We start from the raw sequence: 9262 nt of genomic DNA on the forward strand, positions 1-9262 counted from the left end.
GTATTTGCACAAGGGGTCTTGCAGGATGGGAGGGTGCAGCTCAGTCCCTTTACCAAGAAAAAAGGAGAATCAGACCTTTTAAGAACTAGGCAAGGAGAGGAGTCTAGCTTTGGTTATTGCAGCACCCAGGCACCTCGGCAGAAACAACAGAAGGTTCCCAAAAGGAACCGAGTTGCAGGAATCAGCGTGAGCAGGCCCCATCACCCTCAGCTCTCAGCTCTCAGCCCTCAGCCCTCAGCCACCTCCCCACCGGGGCAGGAGGCGTCTATAATCCAGTCTGAGCTCCAGATCTGGGTCCCGCCCCCCCTCACCCCCACCCACCTACAGGGCTCCCCTGCCCTCTTCTCAGCCAGAGACACATATGGGAGGGTGGTCCCAGAACAAATCTCCCCACATCCACAGAAATCTTGCCAGCACTTTGACCACTTGGCCTTGAGACACCAACTCATCTGTACCCGTGCATGATTTTTTCCTTGGACCAGGGGCCTAGTTCACCACTTAGGACGAACAGCAAATCCCCGCTTCCCCCCCTCCCCACCCTCCCCGCAGCCTACGGTTCCCAATTCGACCGGACAACATCAGTTGGGGGGGCGGGGATGGGGGAGCAGCTGAAGGGAGGGTCAGGGTGATCCATTCTAATGGGCCTCATTCAATCGTATCATTCAAATGCAGAAAGCTTTCTGTTAAAGTCAGAGCCTGGGGCTTCTCTCCACTGAATGGCTTTCCCAAACTTCCCCAACCCTTAGGCTGCAGCTTGCAAACTTCTGGGAAGAAAGGGAGGGAGGGAGGGAGGGAGGGAGGGAGGGAGGGAGGGAGGGAGGGAGGAGGGTAAGGGGAAAAAGGGGAAAGAGGATGTCCGAAGAGTTCACCTCATCTGGGTGTCAGTCCTTCATTCCATTTCTATGAAACATGGACAGAGGCCTGCCTTCTGTCACTGCCTCAAGCTGAAGTAAGGTGCAGTAGAGGCTTTGGAATGGAAGGGTCTGATACAGTGCAGGTCGCAACTTTTGGTCCCTTGTGTTATTGGAGGGGGTCTCAGAGATAGTTCCTTATCTGAGAACTTGGATATTTTTCTACATGGTTTCATTGATTTTATCCCCAAGTATACTCTATGGAATAGTAACAGCATAGCATGACCCAACTGTCTCATTCTGTCTCAGATTGATCTGATCCGGCGGGCCTCGTGGGCCTCGGAGAGTACAGACCGGTAAATTAGCCTGAGCCCCTCCCCCCCAGGACGGGGGCGGGGGGGGGGGGGGCAAAGGTCGTGGTGGTTAAGGGCTTCTTGTAGCCAAGTAGCTTAGTGTTTGGTTTTACCTCTATGGGTTCTTTTTTTTTTTTTTTTTCCTTTACATATCTTTATTAAGTAATCTCTACACCCAACGTGGGGCTCGAAGTCACAACCCCGAGATCAAGAGTCGCATGTTCTACTGACTGAGCCAGCCAGGTGCCCCTATTTATATGGGTTCTTATTTCCAAACAGGAGTTAATAGAGGTGCCGCAAGCGGAGTTAACTATCACAGACTCGGCCTCATTCAGCAAGCAATCCGGTAGTTCATAAGAGGCATTTCTATGGAAACAAAAGGAAAACACTGGTTAATGGTTGGAACAAGGGATAAACCCAGTGTCTAAGTCCAGAGTACTACCGGTGAGAAGGTCTCTAGGATGTCAGGCTTGAAGCATCCTCAGATGGAGTGAGGGTGGGCAGGGGCAATCTGACGAATTTTTCTGGTGTGTAGTTCAAATGTCTCATTTTGAGTGGCCCATAGAGCAACAGGCACAAAGATTGTCTATGTACGAGCTATTGTTGCCATTTCCCTGAAATTTATTTCAAGTTGACCAGCTTTCACTTGCCACACTTCAGGAAAAAGGGCACTTTCAGTTCTTAATGATTGTAAGGTAAGAGAATGGGAGAATGTTGGAAACCTTAGTTTGAACAGTCATAGTCAGAGACTCAAGGAAACCCGAAGGATTCAGGATCCAGTCCAGGTTTATAGGCAAACAACATATGTTCAAAGATAATTCATCAGAACTAGCACCTAACACCTACAAAAGTGTGTTATTGAAATACAGTCTTTCTCCCTAAAGTCACCTTCATTCCTGTCAAAGATAGCCAAATGAAGATTAATTTGTTTGTAAAACAAGCCCAGTTTTTAACAAACATGGCCTAATCATCTACGTAAGCACAGCAAAAATAGCAATTGACCAAATCATATATAAGGTTCGTTCTTTCTTTCTTTCTTTCTTTCTTTCTTTCTTTCTTTCTTTTTCTTTCTTTCTTTCTTTCTTTCTTTCTTTCTTTCTTTCTTTCTTTCTTTCTTTCCTCTTTTAAATCTGCTTTGATGTAGCTTTTTATAAGGAATTTTAGATTGAACCTTTAACTGCCTTTTTAAAGCCAAGAGCCAAGCCAAGTATTTCCCATCGGATTTGTCTGCAAGACCTGTAGGTTGAGGTCGATTTCTCTCATCTTGAGGTCCTCCAAATTTCCTGAAGTTCCTGCATCTGTCAGGAGGTGGCATTCTTTACTCACCTGGTAAGACTGAGGAGAACACTGTAAGTAAGGTATCAGGCCAACATTTCCAAGGGGCTTTATTGGCTCCATAAAATCGATCTTTCTTAAAGCTGTCTCATCATATCTGAGTCTATGCTTTGTGTCTCTGAAAGATGACTTTCCAGGGGCACCTGGCTGGCTCAGTCGGTAGAGAGCACGACTCTCTCTCTCTCTCTCTCTCTCTCTCTCTCTCTCTTTTTCCCTTCATTTTTTTAAAGGTTTTATTTATTTGACAGAGAGAGACAGAGAGAGAGAGAGACAGTGAGAGGGGGAACACAAGCAGGGGGAGTAGGAGAGGGAGATGCAGGCTTCCCGCTGAGCAGGGAGCCGGAAGAAGACATGGGGCTCCATCCCAGGACCCTGGGATCGGGACCAGAGCCAAAGGCAGACACTCGACTGACTGAGCCACCCAGGCGCCCCTGTAGATATCTTAAGAGAAAAAGTTTCCTTGACCGTGGAAGAGCAAACACTGGGGGAGGGGGACCAACAATGTTTTGAACCAGAGTCATTAAAAACGCTCATCTTTTTTTCTTAAAAAACAAACAAGAAAACCCAGTCATCATTTTCCTGAATTCATTCAGTTCCATGTTATTACTTTTTGTTCTGTTTAAATGCAGCTTTTTCATATGTTCTGGAAATTCATAGTTTAATTTTAGGATCTGAAGGTTACCAGAAACCTGTATTTGTCAAAGGTCCTTTTTGTGAATCTTCTTGAAGCTGAACGATATTTTGCAAGAGCATCAGAACGGTAACTGTAAATGACACAAGAGTCAAAAATGGACACGGATATTGTATGGAACCAGAAAAGACCCTGAATAGCCAAAGGAATGTTGAAAAAGAAAACCAAAACTGGTGGCATCACAATTCCGGACCTCAAGCTCTATGACAAAGCTGTAATCATCAAGACAGTGTGGTACTGACACAAAAACAGACACACAGACCAACGGAACAGAATAGAGAACCCAGAGATGGACCCTCAACTCTATACTCGACTAATCTTCAACAAAGCAGGGAAAATCCAATGGGGGGGGGGGGCGTGCGGGAGACAGGCTCTTCAACAGATGGTGTGGGGAAAATTGGACAGCCACATGCAGAAGAATGAAACTGGACCATTTCCTGACACCAAACACAAAAAACAGACTCAACATGGATGAAAGACCTAAATGGGAGATAGGAATCCTTCCAAATCCTAGAGGAGAACACAGGCAGCAACTTCTGTGACCTCGGCTGCAGCAACTTCTTGCTAGACACATCTCCACAGGCAAGGGAAAGAAAGGCAAACATGAACTATTGGGACTTCATCAAGATAACAAGTTTTTGCCCAGCGAAGGAAACAGTTGACAAAACCAAAAGACAACAGACAGAATGGGAGAAGATATTTGCAAATGACAAATCAGATTAAGTATGTCTATAGAGGGGCGCCTGGGTGGCTCAGTCATTAAGCGTTAAGCATCTGCCTTCGGCTCAGGGCGGGATCCCAGAGTCCTGGGATCGAGCCCCACATCGGGCTCCTCCACTGTGAGCCTGCTTCTTCCTCTCCCACTCCCCCTGCTTGTGTTCCCTCTCTCGCTGGCTGTTTCTCTCTCTGTCAAATAAATAAATAAATAAATAAATAAATAAATAAATAAATAAATAAATAAAATCTTAAAAAAAAAAAAGGGGGGGATCTCTATAGAATGTATCAAACTCAACATCCAAAGAACCAATTATCCAATCAAGAAATGGGCAGAAGACAAGAGCAGACATTTCTCCAAAGACGACGTCCAAATGGCCAACAGACCCATGAAAAAAGTCTCCACGTCACCTAGCATCAAGGAAATACAAATCAACACCACAATGAGATACCACCTCACAGCAGTCAGAATGGCTACAATTAACAAGTCAGGAAAGGACAGATGTTGGCGAGGATGTGGAGAAAGGGAAACTCTCTTACAGTGTTGGTGGGAATGCAGGCTGGGGCAGCCACTCTGGAAAACAGTGTGGAGGTTCCTCAAAAATTTGAAACTAGAGCTACCCTACAACTCAGCAATTGCAGTACTGGGTATTTACCCCAAAAATACAAATGTAGTGATCCGAAGGGGTGCCTGCACCCCAACGTTTATAGCAGCAATGTCCACAATAGCCAAACTATGGAAAGAGCCCAGATGTCCATTGACAGATGAATGGATAAAGCAGATGTGGAGGATGGATAGAGAGATAGATAGGTAGCTATAGCTATAGATCTGTATCTATCTATATCTATCTGTATCTAGCTATACATCTGTATCTAGCTATATGTATCTATCTATCTGTCATCTATCTATCATGAAATACTACTCAGCCATCCTAAAAAAGAAAGAGAGAGAGAGAGAGAGAGAGAGAGAGAAAGAAAGAAAGAAAGAAAGAAAGAAAGAAAGAAAGAAAGAAAGAAAGAAAAGAAAGAAATCTTGCCATTTGCAATGACATGGATGGAACTAGAGGGTATTATGCTAAGTGGAATAAGTCAATCAGAGAAAGAAAATTATCATATGATCTCACTGATGTGTGTGTGTGTGTGTGTGTGTGTGTGTGTGTGTGTGTGTGTGTGTGTTTCCATAAAGAGTTACATGTCATCCTGATGAAGGACACTGCAGAAAGTCACGGAGTTTATTTTCTGTTTTTAGTGTGTGCAAGGCTGTGTGACTCTGATCTTATGGGAGCCAGGGAGGTTTTCTTTTGTTTTCTCATCTTTATGTTTGGAAACCTCCTTTTTAGGGCTTGATTGAAAAAACTTTTTTAAAGATTTTATGTTTATGTAATCTCTACACCCAACATAGGGCTCAAACTCACAATCCCGAGTCCCGACGGAGGACGGAGCCAGCCAGCAGCCAGGCACCCCTTGATTTTTTTTTTTTTTTTTTTTTAATTGAAGCAAACATGCAATGTGTGCTCAGCGCGGAAATAGAGCCCACGTGTTGAGGTTTTGTGGAGTCATTTGGACCTGGGTAAATGTGAAGGCCCGGGAGCAGGGCCCACAAATGTTAAAAGTTGACAATTTCTTTGATCAGTATTCACTTAACAGATGATTTATTGAAAGTGCTATTCTATGGCAAACGTCCTTCTATGTTCGGGATACAGCAACAACCAGATAGCTGAAGCTCCCACCTCATGGATTTAAAGTTTCAGTTGGATGTAGAGATAGGTAGGTAGGTAGGTAGGTAGGCAGGCAGGCAGGCAGGCAGGCAAGCAAAGAGATTTAAAACATGGCATCGGGGCGCCTGGCTGGCTTGGTCGGTAGAGCGTGTGACTCTTGATCTCGAGGTGGTGAGTTCAAGCCTCACGTTGGTTGTAGAGATTACATAAACATAAAATCTTTTTTTTTTTAAGATTTTATTTATTTATTCGACAGAGATAGAGACAGCCAGCGACAGAGGGAACACAAGCAGGGGGAGTGGGAGAGGAAGAAGCAGGCTCATAGCGGAGGAGCCTGATGTGGGGCTCGATCCCACAACACCGGGATCCCACCCTGAGCCGAAGGCAGACCCTTAACCGCTGTGCCACCCAGGCGTCCCAAACATAAAATCTTTAACAAAGAATAAATGATGGGGTGCCTGGGTGGCTCAATCGGTTGAGCGTGTCTGCCCTAGGCTCAGGTCATGATCCCGGAATCCTGGGATTGAGCCCCGCATCGGGCTCCCTGCTCAGCGGACAGCCTGCTTCTCCTTCTGCCCCTCACCCAGCTCGTGCTGTGCTCTCCCGCTCTCTCTCTCTCTCTCTCTCTCTCAAATAAATAAATAAAATCTTTTAAAAAATGAACGAACGAACGAACGAACGAACAAAGCCACGGCATCAAAAGTGAGTGCTTGCTTGCTTGGGGGGGGGGGGGGAATCAAACCGGAATATCTTTAACCTGTAACATATTCTTTATCGATCCTGCTTTCACTACTGCCCGGATTTCATTTTCCACAAGTGACAGTCCCTCCCAAGTGGGCTTCTTTCATCGTAAGACCCGTGTTCTCCCCTTGTCCCGCAGAGAGAGAAGAGCCATGAGAGGCGAAAGTTGGGCAGATCGGTATAAATCTAGGAAATAAAATAATCGTTCCCAAGACCAGTAGCCAAAGTTCTGCTTCCGTTTAGGACCCGATGTGTTAAAAAAGCATGTATGGTCGTTGGCTTGGAGAAAGGGGAGGAGGCCGAAGTATCATCCTAAAGAACAGAGTAGGGGGAGAAACAGAAGTGAAAAGATCGAAGAACTGGTTTCCCCATCCATAGCCTTTGAAATGATTTGGTGTCTTCTCCTAAGAGAGAGCCCATTGTCCGTCCAATATTTCATACCGCTTTTCACAAAGTATCACAACACAACACAACACAACACATTGCACGATCCCGTGCCTCCAAACCGTCTACGCAATCCTAATGCGTCCTATCTGCGTTCTATTCTATCATGTGACTAGAGCATCATGTACTTCACCATTCCGCTGTTGTTTGACATTCAGGTGAATTCCAACTTCTGTTCGGGGTGCGTGGGGGGCGGTGTGTGTGTGTGTGTGTGTGTGTGTGTGTGTGTGTGTGTGTGTGCGCGCGCGCGTGCGCGCGCCGTATCTATTGCTGCTGTGCAGCGATCTGATCCTCAGGGTGTATCACCCTAACACCGCAATGGCTTGAAACAACATCTCTTTATCATTTCCTGGTGCTTGCCTTGGGTGGCCACGTGGTTTCTACCGGTGTACCCCGGGCTCACTCCAGCAGTGGCCTTCAGCTGGAGGGTCAACTGAGTTTGAAGGTGCAACTTGGCCACATTCCCAAGTCTGCAGTCGGTGCTGGCCGAGCACCGGGTTGCCTCTCTTGTCGATGCCTCTCATGGCCCAGTCAGCTAGACTGGCTCTCTTCCGTGAAGGTCTCGGGACGGCCTGCCAAGAGGGTCAAGCACGCTTCCGGACCACCTCTTCAGCTGTGGCTGTGCAACTAGTAAAATTTCACTTCTAGTCTATTCTTTTGGTCAAGACAAGTCCCAAGACCCAGTCCAAAACCAGGGGACAGAGCAATCGAGCCTACCTCCAGATAGCAGGAGCATCGAAGGCACATGACGTGAGGGTGCACACGTGCCAGGAGGTAAGGGAGGTACGGTTGTCAGTCTCCCACGAGGGATTCCTAAACCCTATGCCACGACGCACATTTTTGTAAAAGTAAGCTTGACGTGTTAGCGTCTAAAACATGATTTCCTTTGAATCGACCCCTAGAATTGGATTCGTCCAAAAGAAGGGGAAGATGCGTTTTTCAGGCTCTTGATACCAAAGCTCTTGACTTCCAGAATGGACTTGGATGACCCTTCACCATCTCTGCTTTGTAAGACAGTGCAAATTTAATTGGCCAACCCCGCATGAAAAGGTTGTCGATCACGTTCCCGTCCGAATTCAAATTCAAGGCAGGATTCCTTTTTAAAGGCACAGAGCAGCCAGCTCCGTGGCAAGGAGCCAGAATTCTCCGGGTGGATCTCAGATCCACCGAATCCCACAAACCCCGTGTGACGTGAATGTACGAATTCGTGGAGGTTTCCCTCCCGATGGCTAAGAAGATGCTTTCACATCAGTGATGACAAAACGCAAACCCACAAAACCCCGATAGATGGGCACGGTCTTCCCTAAAGGGTCCCTTATTTCATGGAATCCAATTCTTCCACCTTGCAGTCTGCATTCACGGCTTCTATTTTCCGAGAGGCCGACACTCTTTCTCTGCAGACATGTCACAAGATCGGCAGGATACGGTCTTCCGTGCGTCGGGCACACCAAAAGCTGTTGGGAAGGCCCCTGCCATCGGAATGTATTCGGCACGGATGCTAAGGAAGACTTTGAAACCGATCTAGTCCGGTTCCGTCCTTCAGTCCTCTTGGGGGCAGAGCTTCCGTGTTCCATGCCCCCTCTCCAGGAACGCCACTCTCCCCACAATTTCAGGTGTCCAGGCAACCCGGAAACTCTCGAGCTAGGTGAGTTCTTCTGGGAAGGGGCGGGGGGGGGGGGGTTGGGGGGGAAAGGGTGGGCAGTGCCGACGTTTGGAAACATTGAAGGGCACCCGAGGCGAGGCTATGGCCAAACCGAGTCCGTGCACAGGTACGTAAGGCGGGGGTGGGGGGGCGGGGGTGGGGATGGGGGGGTGGTGGGGTGGGGCACGAAACCTGTGCTCTCCGTAGGTTACGAAAAGCTCAGGGGCACCTGGCTGGCTCTCTGTAGAGCGCGCTGACTCTTGATCTCAGAGTCCTGAGTTCGAGCCCCACGTTGGGTGTAGAGTTTACGTGAACCAGCAGCAGCAGCAGCAGCAGCAGCAGCAGCAGCAGCAGCAGCAGCAGCAGCAGCAGCAGCACCACCACCACCACCACCACCACCACCACCACCACCACCACCACCACCACCAAAAATGATAATAATGAAAAGCTCGAAAAGCCCCACGGCCCCTGGCAGGATGTCTATGGCAAGCCACACCTCCACGACAAATAGCTTTCCACAGTGACGGCGACGGATGGCGGAAGGACAGAGGCAGCACCCTACCCCAAACCTCACAGCCTGCCTCCTTTCCGGCCAGATGTGCAGCATCTGGGAACGGCTTTGAAACCTTCCCAGTCAACGGCTTGGGCCCGCCTGTCGGGAAAAGCGCTCTGCTGTTCATTTCACTCCTGGACGAGCCTAGGAAGATGAAGCGGCGGTAGCTCTCCGTGGGGGGGGGGGGGGGGGGCGCCACGCGATCCAACACACACGACCA

Source organism: Ursus americanus, unplaced genomic scaffold, assembly GCF_024610735.1.
Source record: "Ursus americanus isolate L20-20 unplaced genomic scaffold, mUrsAme1.1.p SCAF_220, whole genome shotgun sequence".
Lineage (NCBI taxonomy): Eukaryota > Metazoa > Chordata > Mammalia > Carnivora > Ursidae > Ursus > Ursus americanus.